We start from the raw sequence: 18,714 nt of genomic DNA on the forward strand, positions 1-18,714 counted from the left end.
AAAAAAACATTCCAAGATGACCTTTCAGCACGACATAATTAAGGCAAGCGACGCTTTCCGCCAGCTATCTGCAGCATCTCAGCCACGTGAAGTTTGGATGCGTTGGGAACTCGCTGAAACCAGCGGCGAGGTTTAGCTACGAACCGGGCGGGGGGTCTGTTTGGGCGTAAAAGCACGCTTTGGGATATTTCAAAGAATTATATTAAATTTATATTACTTTAAATTCAAGCCACTACAATGTTTCCAGGAAAAAAAATAATAAAATAATAATAATAAAGAGAGCATCGGTCCAGTTGGAATGAAGGACCATAAATCTGGCAGATTTTAACCCTTGCTTGCCAGGCTGCCCCTGTCACACCCGGGTACGTTTCAGCTCGGTTTATGCTGGGGGCAGCTCCGCAGCACCCCGGCGGGGCACCCGATGCTCTCCATCACCCCCCAGGAGGCTCCAGCCGGCCGGGCAGCCCGGGATTATCACCGATAAACCCCCCCCGGCTCTCTCCACCGCCAGCAGAGCCCGCGGTGCCCGCAGCCCCCGGAGCCCCCCGAGCCTCGGGTCCCGTCGGGGCGCTCCGGGGGCCGCCGCCGGCCCCACGGCGCCACCCAGGGGCCTCTCGGGGAAGCGCCGACCCCACTCGCGACCGCGGCGGCTGGACCCGAGCCCCCCCGACGGCAGCAGCAGGAGAAAGAGCAGGAGCAGCATCCCCTGCCTCGGCTCGGGGTTTGGGGGGGGGGAGCCGGCCCTAAAGCAGCCCACCCTGCCTGGAGGGAGCCGTTCTCAGCTCTTCGTTCCCAAAGCTGGAAGTCGGGGCGAAAAAGAGGGAAAGGGGGAAAGGGGGGGAGCGGGGCGACCCCCTCTGACCCCCTCCGTGGGTGCCCACCTGTTTCCAAGCCCCTCCCGGGGGCTCGGCGCGGAGCGGCAGCGAGCCCGGAGCATCCCCGGCAGCAGCCCCGCGGAGCCGGCAGCGGGAAGGCTCCCGCAGCGATGTCCCCCCCCCAAAAAAAAAATACAACACTCCGCCAAGCGGGGCACCCCCAAAATCAATAAAATCAGTCAAAAAAAATAAATCAAACCCCCCCTTTTCCCACCCCGGCAGCTCTCCTCCGAGCACCCCCGGGCTCGCACTCACCTGGGGGCTCGGAGCCGGGAGACCGAAGGGGTTCGGGAGGGGGGGTCCGGGGGCTGCGGGACGGCTCCGGCCGGGACGGGAGCGGTGGCGGCGGTGCTGGAGCTGGGGGGGTGGGGGGGTGGGGGGGGCCCTATTTCAGCTCTCTGGGCCGGAGCCGCCTGACGTCACGGCCTCATTTGCATATTCCACCCAATCGCCGGCACCTGAGCGGGGCGCCGGGACCGCCCCCGGGGGGCAGCGGCCGGGGGGGGACCGGGAGGGGACCGGGGGGGGGGCAGCGCCGTCGGGGTTCCGAGCCCCCAGGAGGGGATGCGGAGCCCTCCCGGCACGGCTCAGGGGTTGGGAGGGGGGTTTAGGGCCGCCCCCTCGGGGTGCTGGGGCAGGGAGGGGGGTTTAGGGGCGCCCCGTCGGGGGGTTGCTGTCGGGCACCCCCAAGGGATGCGGGGGGTGCTGGGGAAAGGGGAGCGAGGCCCGGCCCCGTGGGGAGCCTGGAGGCTCGGGGGGGTGCTGGAAAGGCTGGGTGGGGTGCTGTGCACCCCAAATTTCCACGCTGCCCCCGTGCGTGCCCTTCCACCGCCCTGCAGCCCCCGGGGGTGGCTGAGGAAAACCCCCTGGGGATGGGGGGACATCCCCAGGGGGAACTGGGGAACTCAGGGCTCACCTCTGGCAAACCTCGAGGGGACTGGGAGGTCCTTTTAGGGTCCCTCAACCCCATGTTGGGACACCGGGACCACCAGCGGTGGGGCACACTGCGTGGCCAGGGGCTGCTTCTGGTGTCCGGGAGCTGTGGCCATGCGGGAAGGCAAACATTAACGTTCATTCATTCTCTTCCCCTTCACATCTGTTAAAAAAAAAAAAGAAAAGGGATCAATATAATCATTGCTCATTTATTTTTTAAAAGGCGTCGAGTGTTTACGAGGGAGGAGTGGGGCTGTAAAGGGGGTTGGGGTGCTGGGTTTCAAAGGGGAATTAGGTGCAAGCTGGATCCATCACAAAGCTGTGGATGCCCACAATTAGCAGCAGAAGTCTGAAAGACCTCTTAAAACACGTCAGTCTCCATGATCCTTCCGATATAGAGCCCTACAGCTGGATTATAGGGAATTAAATTGCGTTTGTCATTGGCTTCAGCGTGAGAGGGACAGGACCCCCCTGCTCAGCTGCTTGAGAAGACACGGGCAGCTCCAGGAACCAGCTCTAGGCTGGAAGGCAATCTGCTGCTTTTAACAGCAGCTCACAAAATTAGCCACGAGCTTGTAGGAAGAGACTTCTATGAGAGTAGGCTCTTTCATTATTATTATTGCTCTTTGCAGGAGATACCAAGCAAGGGCAGCTTTCTGGGATTTTTCACACTTTTAGTTCTGGCCAGGTAAACGTTGCACCTCCAAAATATCTTCAGCATTTACCAAAAAAAAAAAAAAAAAAAAAAAAAAAAAAAAAAGAGGTTATTTAATGACTTTTAGGGACTCTTGTTTGCTCTGATTTCCTTCTTCCTAACAAGAATGATCTCAAATTGCTGATTTACGATTTGGATTAAAAAATAAATAAATCACAAATGCAACTGGGAGCATCCGCAGTGAATTGTGCATGGGCACTACGAAGCGGGTCCTTGTGGAGTGTTCTGCATGAAGCAACGAGTGCGTATTTCATAGCTGGCCTATAGGCTTAAGAGGTCTGGACTTTAAAAAAAAAAATAAAGCTGAAATCTAATCAGAGAAAAAAAGGTATCTTCAGTGAGATCTTTTTCTCTTTCCTGGGGGAGAGGGAAAAAAAAAATCAGCAAACAGAAATAATATCAGTGGAGACAACTCCTTCCCATTTCCTGAAGGAAAGAAAGAAAAGCCTAACCACTTACCCACATCATTTATTCTGGGAAAATATCTTTCAGACTGTCTGTGTTGTCAGTTTGAAGTATTTAGTCATTTCTCTGTTTCTCTTAAGTCGGACATAAACACGAGATGTATCAGGAGACATGTGAAGCATCCACGCAGCCCTGTTTATTTATACCCACACGCCGGAGGATGCGGGGTGGGGAGGAAGGCAGCTTGCCTCACCCCACACAGCTTGCTGGGGTGACGCTGGCTGCGAGGCGCTTGTAGCAGTTGGCACATTTTGCTCATTTTACATAATTCTGGTGCAGTTTTAAATGCACAGCCCGTGCCTGCTGCGTCTCCACGTGGCCCCTGGGGCTGAGATGAACGAGAGCGCGGCGAGGCAGCTCCCAGTCCCCCTGTGCCACCCTGTTTTTTTTTCCCACCCACCCCCCAAAAGCTGAAGCATCCGGAATAAAATCCAGCTATGCAAGCTGAATTTGGGGCAAAAAGGTATTCCCTGAGAATTATTGCAGAATGACAATATCAAGCTCCTTTTTTCCCCCCAGAGGTGGTTCCCCTCCTCCTCCCACACAGCTCAGCTTCCCGAGGAGCAGGGGTTTGGAGAAAGCCCCCCCAAACCAGGCCATGAACAGCCCACCTGGCCCCGAGCACGGGCGCTACCTGGGTCCTGCATCACAAACCCAGCTCTCTCCTGTCCTGCCCCGGGGAAAGCCAGGCCCTCCTATTTCAGCCCCATGTCCAAACCCAAGCCCCTTGCCTTAGACAGCTAAACGAGGAGCGGATTTGCCCTGTGCAGGTGATGGATTGGGCAATCCGGCTCACACCAAGTGCCTGCCTGCTCCTCTATCAATTACGGGTGACCGTGTCCCTAACCCAGCTCCCCAGATTCCCTCTCTGACATTACAGCTGCACGGTCAGGTCCCAACACCCATTTTTGGTGACTTCTCTTACGCACTTGGCTCCTTCCCAATTCTCTGATACTCTGGTTCCAAATCTTTCCAGTTTCTCCCACCGCCTGAAGCCATTTATAAACCCAAGCACCCTGCCTCGCACCCGTCCTCCAGCCAGCTCCGGCCCTTTCCTTTTCAAACGCCTGCAATTCGAGGCTAGTTAAGCTGCAAGAGGCAATCCTCGGGTGAGGAAGATGTACTTGTCCTCACAGATGGCAACTTTTAAAAGCCCCTGGGATGTCTCTGTGCATCCCCAGGGCCGTGGGAGCTTTGCTGAGGGGGTGTCTGCTGGTCATCTGGCTGCAAAGCCTGGGCAAAGCCGGCAGCTCTGCTCCAGAGCAGGGCAAAGCTGATAAATTCTTCATCTTCAGGGCTGGATGAGTTTGAAGCAAAGTAATTGTTGCTTTCCTTTGAACTGGGAATTGGAGAGGCCCAAAAACCAGTGACCGGAGCTAGAAGGATAAGAAAAATAGATGGTTTTAAAGACAGCCTTAGGAGGGGAAGATTCCTATTCAAAGAAAGGAGTTTGCAATTATTTTTTCATAAAAGGACAGGACAGCCCACTGGAAGGAGAATTAGGCACTCTCCCCCCCCAGATAGGTTAAAAAAATATTAAAACCAGACAATGATAAAGCAAAAGCACCCTGCAAACGTAGGGGAGTTGAAGCTGCAAGTGCCAATATATTTAACAGGACTTGGGCAAAAACAGGGGCTGTGAAATGGAGGCACCTGGGCCAGCCTTGGTCTCCTGCATCTCAGTGAGAGGAGCTGGAAATGTGCAAACTGTTGTCAGCTCTGACTGATGCGACTTCCAGAACCTGGTGAGAAATTCTGAGCAGCAGATTGGGCGCACAGAGCCCCGCACCACTGACGATTCGAGAGCGGGCAGGAGTGACCACTGCAGTTAGCTTAAGGGAAAGAGTTTTGGAGAACAGATGGTCCTCTCTTATCGGGCTTAAAAAAATAAAAATCAAACAACAACAACAACAAAAAGGCAAGAAGAAACAGAGCAATGAGCACAGCCAAGGCTCCCTGATTTTACTAGCAAAGGAATTAGCTGCTATCCATCTGAAGTACTTCCAAAATCCACCAAGTGATCTGCGGAAAGGAAGATGAGATTTTCGCTTTGAAAACCCAAACTTTGAACGACAGCAAATCAACTCCCCACCTCTGTGTCCGATCCTGCTGTTTAAATGCAGTAATTAAGCATGAGGTTTTAAAAGAACGCCGTATTCATTGGGAACAAGAAGCTGAGGGAGTAATAGGACAACAAGATTCACGCTCATCACTTTTTGTTATTTGAACCAAAAGCCTAAATCAGACCTGATTAAACTAGGAACTCGGAACCAGACTCAACCAAAACCAGGGATATTAAACAAATACAAATGTGACAAGAGTCACGATTCAATTATTACGAGTCCATCTTTTAATTGCTCATTAAGATGGCAGTGTGTATCTTTGCCTACATACATTTAGCAAAGCTTTTTCACTTTGACAGCACACAAAATTCTCCATGCCAACTGTATATCTCTTACTTTTTATATCAACTTCAGAGTTGCCAGTTTTTCATTATCTTCTTGGTCACAAATTAATAAGGAGGAACAAATTTAATAGCAGCCTCAAACCTTTAGAGATTATGTCAGCCTTGTGTATCCGTGCCAGTTAAATTACCATTTATTTCTGCTTAAATTTAATGTGGTCATCTTCATACAAACACACACATATTCAAAGCCTGCTCGCACGGCACAGCGTTAGCGCACCGAGGGGCTGCTCTGAAAAGCTGACATGGAGCTCAGACCTGAACTTTTCTACCCACGCAAGGTGCAGCAGATGGAGAGGACCGAGGTCAAGAGCTGAGAACGGGCAGGATTTTGTGGGCGCCGTTCCCCTGCCGTGCTGCAACCAGGACAGCCGTGGAGGAGGCTGCACACCAGAGGCACGTCCTTCAGGTGGTCAAAGTGGGTCAAGGCTCACATCTAGAGAGGCGCTGCCCTTGGCGACATGGTCTTCTCTGCCTTGGTCATGTTTTAACAAACGATTGTTCTGTTGGGTGAATGCCTCGGGGTGCTGGCAGGGCAGGGACCCACCTGGCCCCGGTGGTGCGCTCAGGGCTCGGTCCCTGCCTCCGGAGCTGTCAGCCCAAGAGAATAAAAAAAAAATAAATCGTAAAAGATGTTTTATACCAAAGGAAATACTAAATGTAGAAACAGTGCTTTGATTCATTTCACAGCTGTAGTCTTTTTTGATTTGTTCGTAATTTTCTACACTACTGCTTCCAATTTGATACTGTCTGGGTCCGGGATGACAATGCGAATGGGATAACAGATGATGAGCTCCAAATACTGAACACAATCATACTCGCCCTACGTGTACCCACAATCAATATGTCACTTGGAGGAAGGAACCATCAGCTACCGGGCAAACTTTGGAATATAAACTGTCACAGGGACTCCAGGCACGTTTCTGAACTCCTGGGAGCTGTCGGTGCAGCAGGCTGCCTGCTCTCCATGGGACACGCGAATGGGTCGAGTAAATAACCCCAAATACCTGAGCTGAAGTTGTGGCAGCTTCCAGCATCCCCCTCTGTGTCCAGCCCCGTGAAGCAGAGCCCAGCAGGCTGGGGGCTGTGCTGGCCCCGGGGCCCAGGGATGCAGGACCCCCAGCCAGAGACCCAGCTCGGGGCTTCGGAGCGGCACCTGTACCCCTCGGCTTTCCCATCTCTCAATATTTTGTCGCTGTCCTCACCCAGATGCACTGGAGACAGCATCAAAGCCAGTGGACGGTGTTTATCTGAAGACAAGAAAGCACTTTGATCCACGGGCACGGCGGATAACAAGGCATTTAGCTTTTTTTCCAGGCTCCTTGGCTATTTGTAAGTGCAGTCATGTCACAGCGAAGTCGTGGTGCGTGTTCTGAAGCATATGGCGAGCTTTTTTTTCAACTTGTTTTTAAGAGTAACAGTAAAATGATGAGCTTTAGTGGGCTGAGAGGGCTCGGGCTTGCAGCAGGTGAGTGGGCGGCCGGGCAGAGGAGGGGGCCGCTTGTCCTCCTCGCCAAAACGCCCCGCATCCAACGGACAGGGGCAGGGGAATGAAGCGCACGGAGATGAAAGAAAGCGCACCACAGCTGAAGAAAAACCAGCGAGAAATGCGAGTCTGCCTCATTTGAAACATTTGAAGCCTTCTGAAGCACCTTTGTGTTTTATCTCATCGCTTAATAGGTTCCGCTTTATGCCAGCACATGTCTGTGCGGTACGTGGAGTTCAAGAAACACACGGGAGCGAGGGGGACTTGGCGACAGGTTCCTTAAATCCCCTCTGCAGACAGATGGCCAGGAAGCAGGCTGGGAGGGAGAGTGCAAGCAAGGAGGATGACGTTCTTCAAGAAAAATTAAGGGATGTAAATGGCACCGTCGCTGCTCGTGAAGACAAACTCCTGCAAAGCATTAGCCGGGCTCAGTCCAAACAGCAAGGAAATGATTTAGAAGAGGGCTGTGATCATTTACAATTTTTAAAGGTGAAAGGTGTGATTTTGGTAATACCTTAAAATTAAAAGGCCAGCCACTCTGTCTTTAAAATGATGGTTTCTCTCCTGGAAGACTTATCTCATTGTCAGTCCATTAGCAGCCAACCAGAACCCATCCATACAAAAATAATTGGCTATTGATATACGGTAATGCTGAAAAGTTATTCTTATTTTTGTTCATTGCTACAGAAAGATGTCCTCTCCAGCTGCACATTCAATCATTATAAATGCTGCTGCAAAAAAACTAAAAACACTTCTCAGGGATGGATTAAGATCTACTTCACAAATAAATACATTTTATCACTGAGAGAAGAGGCAAATGTCACCGGTGCTGTTTTATACCCAGTGGAGACCACTTACACTGGAATTTTCCCCTCCCGGTCAATGAACGGCGCTGGCTGTGCACGGCCCCCCCCCATCAGCCGGCTCCAGCGCAGGTTTGTACCTGCTGGGCACACATCAGGGGCTGCTCTGAACCACAGCTGCGGCCCCTCCTTTTTGACTGCAGGGAGCTAAAAGGGGCAAAAAAATATGTTTTACAGTAAAAGCACAGCGCCGCGTGGCTCTCGGCGTGCTGTGCCGGCCACCAGCAGCGGTACCGCTCTCCGCGGGGCACAAGGTCCCATCTGTGAGGGTCGCATCCTGCAAACCCCGTGTGCTTCCAGCAGGACCTGCTCCCGGAGGGGACAGGAGCAGGGGACAGCAGGACCTGCTGCCACCAGCACCGTGCCCTGTAAGAGGTTATTTGTGCAGCGGTGGGGAGCTTTGTGCTCAGGCTGTTAGAGCCGTGCCGAGGCAGTGCCAGATGCTGCACTTGCCAGCTAAGCACCCCTGAAGAACAGCTAATAAAACTGGAGGACGTCAGGCTTTGTAATGCTGTATTTTAAAGATAAAGAGCCTCTGGTCGGACTAGCGCTAAGATTTTTACTTCCTTGCGGACAGTTATTTGGCTGCTCTGTAACCCAATCTCAAGCCGAACCCAAACAAGCAGTTATAAAACCAGCTGGAACGACGCGCAGGGAGATGGAAAAGGCAGAGGGGAGAAAGTGGGGAAATAATCTAGCTTGACAGAGAATTTTTGGGACCGTGGTTTTTGCCCATAGAAGAAATTTCTCATGGTTAAGGCTCAAACACACACCAGTAAGAAAGCAATGTGTTGAACGGCTTCAACAAATCTGTCTTGGGGCCCCGGGTAGACATTGATTTTGGGCTGTTTTACCTTGTTTATGGCCACTCACTTGTAGCACTGCTTGATAAAATACTTTAAGTAAGAAAAAAAAATAATCTTACATTTGTTTTAGCTGCCTGTGGAATTATATTTCTGTAAGTATTTCACTTGTTTGGCCAAATTTCTACTACCAACAGTTTTCTGTTGCTTTGGAAGTGCTGTTAGAAGCCTATCGCTCCTCATCATCACTCTGCCGAGCCTCTGTTACCCTTTTAGCAACACTCTCTCCCACAGTAACAGAAAACGCATTTTTTTCTTGTATCTTATTGTCCAGAATAACTCTTGGATATTACAGTCATCAATGTTTAGTACTAAATCATTTCCCTGCCAATTCCTTGTAATCAAATCTTCCAGCAAGTCGATAGCAATAACATTTTTATAAGGCATTGTCTCTCTCGACCTATTAGGTGCCTTCTGATCTTTGAATTTTCCATTCTGGAAATAATAGATAGTGACCTGGAAGAGAGCAGAAAGCCTGCTGATGTCGCCCAGCCTTCAGCAGCCATGGTATTGCTCACTCCAGCCAACCCTTTGAGTCAGAGCTCTGACTGCTTCCAACAGGTTGCTCAATCACAGGAGTGACTTTCAGTTTCCTTAGAAAAAAAAAAAAAAAAGCAAAATAAATAACTGAGCTACCAGGCCCACTAGAACCAACAGCGATATTTCTACTGCATTTAATGGCACCAGATGTTGGCTTTGCAGTTATATGCGGTGGTACGCTTGGTACATCTGTGCCGCAGTGCAAATATGCCAGCACAGCTCACGGGGAGATACTGAACGTTGGTTTAAGGGCAGCACTGCAGAGCTGAGCAGAGGGCTGCAAAATGCACCCCAGCCCTGAGCTTCCACGTGAGCCATGAACTTGTGCACAGCCATTGACAGGCAGTTGCCCATTGACGGACTTGGTCCTTTCACTCACAATCTTACACTCAGATTCACTCCTGAGTCTGCAGTCAATAAACTATCTTTATCTGGCAGCTTACAACTCAAGAACTGAACTAACTTGAAGCCGAGGAGACCGGGCACAACACAGGCAGTGATCTATTTATGCTTTCTCAATTTTATTTGAGCTTTGGGAGAGCTGTTGAAAGGGGAAGAAAAGGAAGTTTTCTTCATTAGTTCATCTTCGCGTCCTAACCTCAATATCACCCAGATACCGACGCCACGGCTCTCAATTCCTATTTTGTTTCCATACCCATTTAACAAACCCAATGGTGATTTTTAAGATACTTCATCTAACGCCAAGGTGCTATGAAGAAATAGCGATGGCCCAGCAGTGACCACATGCTGATGAGAGGGTTTCTCCCTAAGGAGGTCTGCGTGCCCCAACCCATTCGAAGCACAGAGTGTGGAGGTAATTGTCAGGCACTTATCGTGTGCCGGGATGGGTGACGGAGCCACATCTGTGTAAGCCATAGTCAGGAGTTTCATTGATTCTGATGGGTAATTTATTTCTGACTCCGCAAGGCAACCCCTCAGAGAGCAGCAGTCGATACCGGTAGAGGAGGATTAGCACAATAACACGTCGGCTGGGGCAGTGGGCAGGCGGGGTAGTTATTATTCCTATTAGCTCAGATACAAATGGAAAAGAAAGGAAAAAGTTAGTGTCAACAGCAGGCAGTATGTATCTCGTTTCTCCTTTTTCTTTGACAGGGTTACAAAACATGCAGCTGTTTTTTATTTATTTTTAATATTAATGCATTTGAAACAGGGAGAAATAGAGATGGGGACAACATCCCTAGTCCCTCTTCTCATCTCACCTTCCTCGTGTATCGCATAATTTCCTAATGTCTGGAAAACTGTTCAAAACTCCTCACTGTGTCAGCGTTTTCAGATCTCAGGGGATCAGACCCACAAATAATATTCAAGACAACATATTCCTGCCTGTGAATAATATGAAGAGCTGAATCCTTTTCATTCTTTACATTTTTTGCCTCTCACATGGCCTTAATGAAGATTTTGCAATCCTGCCTCCCTGGGGGCACACGGGTACAATCAAACATCTGCATTTAAATATTCTCTCCCTGCCTCAAACCTCAAAACGAAAACAAAAAAAAAAAAAAAAACAGGAAATAATTCCTTCCTTCCAGGCTTCCTCAGCCACATACAAACAAGTCTCCTTCAGTTAGAGCAGCTTTAAGCCAGAAGCGTGCCGCAGCACAGAGAGATGTGCTCAAGCCTAGAGGCCTCCACCCATCCAGCTGCCCTGGAAATATTTTCAAAGTGCAGCACCTTCTGTGCTCTGAAGACTACCTCAAATCTGGGTTTGAGCCTTCTGCAGGAACGCACGGGGGGGCTGCTTTATCAGGGCGGTTTCTCCAAATTCCTGCTGTGAGAAGGGACGCAAGTGGAAGACCTCTAGCAAACAGAAACTTTCACATCGCTGTGCGTTTTCTTGCAAATAAGCACAATGACTTGTACTCGTACTTCAAGCACACCCTGACAGATCGTTTCAATCTCAGTAGCCCCAAACTTCATCTCTAACCCGCATTTTTGCTTTGCTAGTTGATAGGTTTGAGTCCTGCATTCTTATACAGATAAAGCCCCCAAGTGATGTGGAGTGAAAATGAATAACTGGCCCGCGATTTGGTCCCCAGTGGGTTTATCTGGTTTATCTGCAGTACAGTTTTTATGCGATTCAATTTATGAAGTTGCCGTAACAGAGCTGGTCTGGAGAATGGGCAAGAGTTACACAGATATTCATGAATAAAGAGATTAACCCTTTTCTTGTGGCGTTTGGAAGGCTTTAAATATTCAGAGTTTCACAACGTTAGATTATTGAGAAGCTCAGACTGGCCAGATGCTAAACATTACTCTCCTACTGGGAAAGTTACAGGTGTTCAGGCAGAAATGCTGCTCTGTGACCCCCGGGACCAGTCACCGATCCTAGAAAACATCCAGGAAGTAATCAAACTGGGAAGACTATAAAAGTCTAATAAAAGACCAACCTGCTGAATGGAATTATTTATCCAAGCTAGTTGGTGAATGCTTATAAACAAGAAATACAATAGCACAGACCGGAGTAGGCTCAAAATTTATCCACAATTAATAAATTGACCTATCCTACATACTGTGTTATTTTCTCTGACATTTTCACATGCTACAAATCTGATAGTACAATTAAATGACAAGTTCAATCACTTCTTTATTTCATGTATATGTATATGTATAATATTTTATAGCTGTATTACGGAAAGGACTGTTTACTCATGTTGTATCTTCCCTACCATAATTCAGAGCTTTGCTTGCCTAAGAAATTACTTGTCTGCATTTTGATTAAAAAAGCAAAACCTCATTGTTCCTGTGGCAAATGAATTCAGTCTTTAAATGAAACTCATTGTCACATCCTTTTCTATGCAGCAAAAGCATTCAGCTCCTGGAATGGTTTTAACCTCTAACACAGCACTTTTGTGTCTGTATCTGATCCAGCAATGATTCATTTTTCTTCCAAAGCTTCGTCAGTGTTTGGGCTCTGTACTTAGTTCTCAATGAACTGGCTATAACGCAGTAGTTACAGCTCCCTGGAAAATGACACACAGTAACTCTGTCAAGTTTTTTATTAGCTTGGATAGGTCTTTTATTTTAGCAAGGTCTTTTATTACCTTGGATAGCTTTGAACTAGGTTCTGAAGTGGATGAGTGAAGACCTGGAGATCCAATTTTATACCAAGAGCCATTAATTTTTTTAACCATAACCCCTTGATTATTGATAGGCTTTTGTTCTTTACTGTCATTGCACAACACATTGTTTGAAGTGAATCAGAGTGCACAAACTTCCACAATTACTCACCAGAGCTGGGATGGGTCATGGCAACCCGCTGGCAGAAGTCCCCTGACTTTCAGGATGCAAAAACTTGGATGTTTCCTCCCATCACCGTCCCTCCAGGTGTATTCAGCCCTAAAAATGACAGATTTTTCTTCCACACACGTGAAGATCTGCTGTTTTGCAATACCCCTTGCATGTTGTACCAACCTCCTGGATCAATTAGCAGTGGGTGAATTCCAGATGACTTCCTGCAGATCAATGCGCAGGTGCCTGAGGCTACAAAGTGCTGACTGGGGGTCTCTTGGCTGCGATGCCTGACTTGATGCATCTTTCAGCTTCTCGCTTTTCAGAAATGTCAAACTCTCTCTTCGAGCTGCAGATTTCACTTTCAGTTGAGCCAAATTGAACTGCTAGTCATGTTTTCTTATGTTCTGCTCTAGCCTGGGAGATAATCGGATCCTTCTTGTTCCGTGGTATTTGTCAGAAAACATCATCAGGATGTTATGGAGAAAGGAGGTGTCCGGAAATCTCAGATGATGGTTACTCTTTTGTCCATTAATCCACATATATATACAAAAGCACTTCATTTGGAGTAGCTTATCATTCTACCACAATAACTACATAGATCAGAATGGGCTCCACCAAAAGAAATGAGCATGGATGAGGCAGTCGGACCAGAACCGAGCTGCACAAGTGCAGAAACACGGGGGTAGGGTGAGGGGAAAGACATGAAACTAATAAATAGAATTTCATTGATGATGTCAAGGTCTCAAAAATGGTACCAGGTCTTTCTTCAGTAGCATATGATTCACTTCAAGACCATTTCCCTTTAGTCTACTAGGCACTCTCTTCATTTGTGTTCTTTGAATTACGTTTTTATGGTTCAAACTTAAAAGGAAATTGTATTTAAAGCTTGAACCAATTCAGACCTCCAGGTAACTGAAGTCAGCCTATGACTAAAACTTGATGAAGTTCAATCCTTCTATTTGAACCACCTTATTTACAAATCAAACAAACTCACATCAAACTGATTGCTTTCATATTTAGGCTCTTTTGCCTTAGACTTATTCCTGCATGGCGCTGTGACACGTGGCATTTTGCTGTGTTGTTCCTTGGATTATTTACACCATGGAGGCATCCAGAGACCTGTGTCACACAACAAATGCTCACAGTATTGGTAATATAACAATCAGTTACGATGATCCCCAGACACATTTGAGCTGTTGGATAAAAGGAAATCCACATAGCCACAAAGAGCTGCTTGGCAAAAATCCAGCCACAGACTTGGCACAAAAGAAAAATAAACCAAGTTTTCTCTTTAACGTTACCGACCCTTCTTGGACCTCGGATCTGTACTGCAGCCATGGCCAAGCAGCAGGGCTGGGAGCTGGCACGGCACCTGCAGAAGGTCAGCGAGGAGCTGGGTGATGGGAAGCGATGGAGGGCAGCTGGATGATGCTAAATGTTTTCCCTTCTGGGGAGCCAAAGTCACTGCGTTTTGGCAGGATCTTGCCCTCCTTGCACAGTATTGATAGCCACAGCGTGTCCTTGTGGGTTCTCATTTACATCGCGAGTCTGAGAAGTTCCCATTTTCCTTCTGGAGCACATTGTCAAGATCTCACGGACAGATTACATTGTCCTGCTAAAAAATTCATTCTGTAGGGATCAGTTCGAGTTAAATCTAAGAGGAATAGTACATTACCCGGGGATTAGGCTCATATTTCAAACAGACTGTTAGCTGAATAAGCGTAAGGTGCGCACAACGACAGCAGAACAGGCCCAAAGCTCCTGGGCACGTTCTAGGCCGGAGAAGGCACAAGGAGCAGCTCAGGAGCCACCTCTGCGTTCACAAAATGGGAAGGGTTTGCAGGTGCTGGGTGTGATGGGGCTGGGCTGCCCCAGGGGCAGCTCCTCCTCTCCTCTACCTACAGGGGAGAGGGTCGGCTGCCTGGGAAACAGCACCGAGTTCAACAAAATACCCCCTAGAGAAAACATGAAGTAAAATTATATAAAGAATCCCCTTGTCCATTACCAGGTGGGCAGGGGAGTGTTTGTCACGTTATCAGCACGTGATAAGAAGTCAGCAGCTGGGTCCTGACCGAGCAGGCACCCATGCTGAGCGATGCTCCCATGTCCCTGCTAGTCACCATCGCCCAAATGTCCTAACACACACACACCTGGCTGGGTGGGGAAGCCATCCTTTCCCATAAAAATACAGCACCCGATCACTGGAGCTTTGGGCAGTCTATTTCTAACCAGCACTGACCAGCCCAGATCACTGCAGTATGCATCATCTTCCTAGCTTGAAGGAAATGAAAAGTTCTTGAATGTTTAGGTTGTTTTCTGGGAAAATATACAGTGGAAATCACTGCTTGCATTCACTTGTTACACAGCCAGCCACAAGACCCGTAATTTCATGTTTAAGAAAGTATGTTTACAAATCACAGTCAGTGTCTGACAGATTAAGAATTTCTGTATACATCTCTCCTTTTTTGTTTTGGTAAAAACAAAAAATGTTCTGTAGATGTTGGTGTCAGTTTACTTTTTTTCACTCCCTCATACATTTGCCATCTGGAAACACCTAAATGCCAGCAGGCTTTGGCCTCAGGTTCGAAAGTGTTTGCAATTTATTTCTCAGAATTGCTAACAGCTTTCCCTGCCAAAAAAAAAGGAACAAACAATGATTCAGCAAAGCCTTTGAAGATCAAAAAGAAATATAATTAATTTGTTAAAGTGGAAAAATACCCCAAATCCCTGTTAACAAAATTGTATTTGACCTTCTGCATTTTCTGCTGAGAAGACAGACTTTTTACTTTACGCCAGCAGGATCCTCTGCGCTGAGGGAAGAGGAAACCCACCACCACCAAGGTTATGAGACCGTATTTCACAGCAGTATGGGAGATAACGCACATATACCTGTGCTTGCCCCTGCCACTTACTCACCAAATCTCGTTTAATGGCCAAGGAGCTAACTGCAGGCATAAATACACTCACAGCAGCAATAAGCACAGCAGGGTCTTGCTCGGTGTGCTGGGTACATGAGGCTCTTCAGGGATGGAAGGATCAGGAGGGTGAGGGCACTGCCTATACCCATCATCTGCCCCCAGCACTGGAAAACCAACCAGCTAACCAACCAACCAAACAAACAAACAACATGAGCAAATTCTGCTGTCGAAAGCTCTGGGGAAATCCAAATGAAAGGAATGGCTGATGCTGCCTGGTCCTAAGCAGTCACACCCTAATTAAATTAAATTTAATAATAAAAAACTGATTTTCAGCAGTTTACCTATTCATGAAAGGCCTGGGCTGGTTTAATCAAACCTATAGCATCAGATCCCATGACAAATATGTTAGATTTCCAGCAATTTCCCTCTCACCCAGCACTCTCTCCACCACTGAAGCACGTGCCGAGCTGCCCTGCTATGGAACTCCCCGACTGGAGTGAAGTATGAACACATTATGTGAATTAATTTTTTTTAGTGGCCACAACCTTGTTTTACATGTGATTTAATCCTTTGCAAAGGGAATAATAACATGAAAAAAAAAATCAAGTGATCACAAATTTTGCAAGTAATGAAGACCACTGAAATCTCGGTGGCTATATTACGTTGGCAATACTTACTTAAAATGAAAAAAAAAATTAAAACAGCTTGTGTTAATGGTAGGAGGTAATGTTATATTTTAGATACGACCACTGGATGTATTCCATTTCATCAACAATTATGTAAAAACATCAGCTAAAAATGGATTATGTTTGTTTTTGGGGAATTAACTGTGCAAATAAACACAATTTAATTCCTGCGTTAGTGGGAGAACCTCAAAGTCAGACTCGCGATTTTTCTGTAGCTTGGTAACAGTGATATTAGCAAACAGATGCTCCCAAACTAGTTTAATATTGCTAAATTACTCTTTTTGTTGGAGCACTCGTGTTAATCTAAACAGAACTAAAAGCAAGGCAAGCCGACTCAGAAGTGAGACGCGATATTGTAAAAAAAACCTGGACACCCACGCTGCTCCCAGGGCTGCCAGTCTGCACAAATGAAGTTTTATGGGGCCCGAAGCAAAGGGCAAAGCGATGAGCGGGCTCTTCCGTCCCAGAAGTCCAGATGCTAATTTCATTTTCACTGTGACCTTAAAGAGTTAGAAGTTGATCCAAACCTCCAGGATTAGGCTTTGAGCAGCTTTGTCTTCCTGAGAGGCAGTGGGGCACCTGTCCCCTGCCCACATTGTGGATTTGGGGCTGGAGCTTGCATTCACCCCATGTCTCTGTAACTGCCACCACTTCCATGACCAGGGCCAGACCCATTGTGGGGGGGGTTTCACATCAAAATCTGCTATTAATTCCCAAGAGCTGACCCCTCTTCCTGGTAAAATTTTCTTCCTTTTTCTTCAAGACTCCAAGTTTGAAAAATTCATCCCATAACCTGCAATGTCACCAGCAGGAACTGGCACTTTTTTGAAGACAAATTCCTTAACTGGTTGGTGCAGAAAGACAGGGTAGGTGGCATTCACTTGGCTAATTGTTTACTTGCTTAGCTAATCTAACATAATCTGCATCGATTAGCTTTTGATTTCATGCTGGATGAGTGCACTGCTTCTGTGTGCCTTTCAGTCCATCTGTGGGTCACACCTAAAAGGCATTTTTACAACTCTCCAAAGCTAGACAAGAGAGAAGCAGCCCCCTCATAGCAGTACTCAAAGGGTCGTTACACCCAGCATTAGGTACAGGTTTTGTGTTGGGCTGCATTCACTTTGCTCGATTAAAAATGAAGTGTAAGCAAAAGGTGTGTGGGAGAAATGTTTGAATACAAAGTTTGCTGTACGGTCTCACATACACACAGTGCTTACGGGCACTCATCGTCTCTTAGTCAGGCTCCTTCCTTCTTTAAAGCCTCGGTTCATGGGCTCAGGATGCCAAGAGTGAATATTTTATAATGAGCAGAACAAGAGTGCCATTTGCTTGATAAACCTGAAACATATGCATGAGAAGAACAGGGATAACTTTGAGCCTAGTGAAACGTTATACTTTTTTTTTTTAATTGTTTTTGGGTTTTACTGCTATGGGGCCTGAAATTTTCCCCAGAAGAAGAGAGAGGGTCGGAATTTGACCCAAAGAAGTTAAATTTCAAATTTGATGGAGATAGTTTCCTGAAATACAGGATTTATTGTGTTTAATGCTACGGGGTTATAGCATATAAACAATACTTTCTGCAGCAGAGGAATACAGAAATACTGATCTAGCTAAAAATGAAAAAGCTTGGATGGCTTCGCAGGCCCGTAATAGGTAGCAAAGTTCACAGCCTTCACCTTCAAGTCTCCAGTTGAAATTTAGATTGATTGTGACTAAAAGTAATTTCTGCCTGACAGCTCATGTGAAGAGAGTTACTTCGTTTCATAACAAATGTGTGGCCAACAGCCTAAAATTATTATCACAATTTAACAAGTCCATCGGCAGTCCCAGAGGCACGGCGAACTGCTGGAAGTCAATCCTGCCTGCCTGGGATCGAGGGAAGCCAAGGTGGGGAGGGAAAGGAGCAGGAGCAAATCTATGAGCGTTATAACTCTTCTGGGGAAGAGCTCACGAATTTAATTGCCTGAGCCTCTCTGCAGGAGCAAAATTTACCTACTTGCTCACACGAGGCTGCCGGCTGGCTGATGTGTTATTTTTACTCCGCAGAGCTGAGCTTTCCAGTTGGAAAGGGAAAATGGTCAAGTTTCATGGGGTTGATTGTAAAATAAATAAATAAATAAAAATCAATAAATATTTTTGGCCACAGTGTGGAAGGCCATTCACACAGAGATAAAAAGCCTAGCCAACGCCACCTGAGGAACAAAGGCAGAAGGAGGCAGGGCCCAGCCCAGCCAGCAGGCACCTCCCAGGAGTTTGAGCATTTCAGGTCATGACTGCTTAGGAAGGAGCTGATTTCTCTTGATTTTCTTCAGACTATAACGTGTCCTTTTCTGTGCTGGGAGGGAGACGCATCACAGAGCAGTTCTGGCAACTGCCAAAAATGAGGTTGAGTTGCGTGCTTCAGTCAAACACCCCAAATTGGGTGGGATGAGCCAGGCCACATTAACTCATTGCAAAGCTCTTCTGCATCTGCTGCATGACAAAGACTTTCCAGTACAGCTCCTATTACCTAATTCAATATAGATTTTTCTATTTCAAATAAAACTGAAGAAGCAATGAAGCAAAGCAATAAGCCTATATTCATTCAAATTTGAAATTATTTTTGCTCATATCTGAGAAAAGTTCACTGCCTTTCCCAGAGTAATTGACGTGTT

At 47.2% G+C, this 18,714-nt stretch overlaps 1 protein-coding gene across 2 annotated transcripts in view; it reads right to left on the reverse strand.

The window, feature by feature from the left end:
• Nucleotides 1-1,233, reverse strand: part of FSTL4 (follistatin like 4) — a 208,797-nt gene extending 207,564 nt beyond the window's left edge. For both annotated transcript variants that reach the window (XM_068698227.1, XM_068698226.1), the window contains exon 1: nt 1,131-1,233. The gene's annotated coding sequence lies outside the window, so the exon portion shown is untranslated. The remainder of the gene's footprint in view (nt 1-1,130) is intronic.
• Nucleotides 1,234-18,714: the final 17,481 nt, after the last annotated feature.

This window comes from Anas acuta, chromosome 14 (genome assembly GCF_963932015.1).
Source record: "Anas acuta chromosome 14, bAnaAcu1.1, whole genome shotgun sequence".
In the NCBI taxonomy this organism is placed as follows: domain Eukaryota; kingdom Metazoa; phylum Chordata; class Aves; order Anseriformes; family Anatidae; genus Anas; species Anas acuta.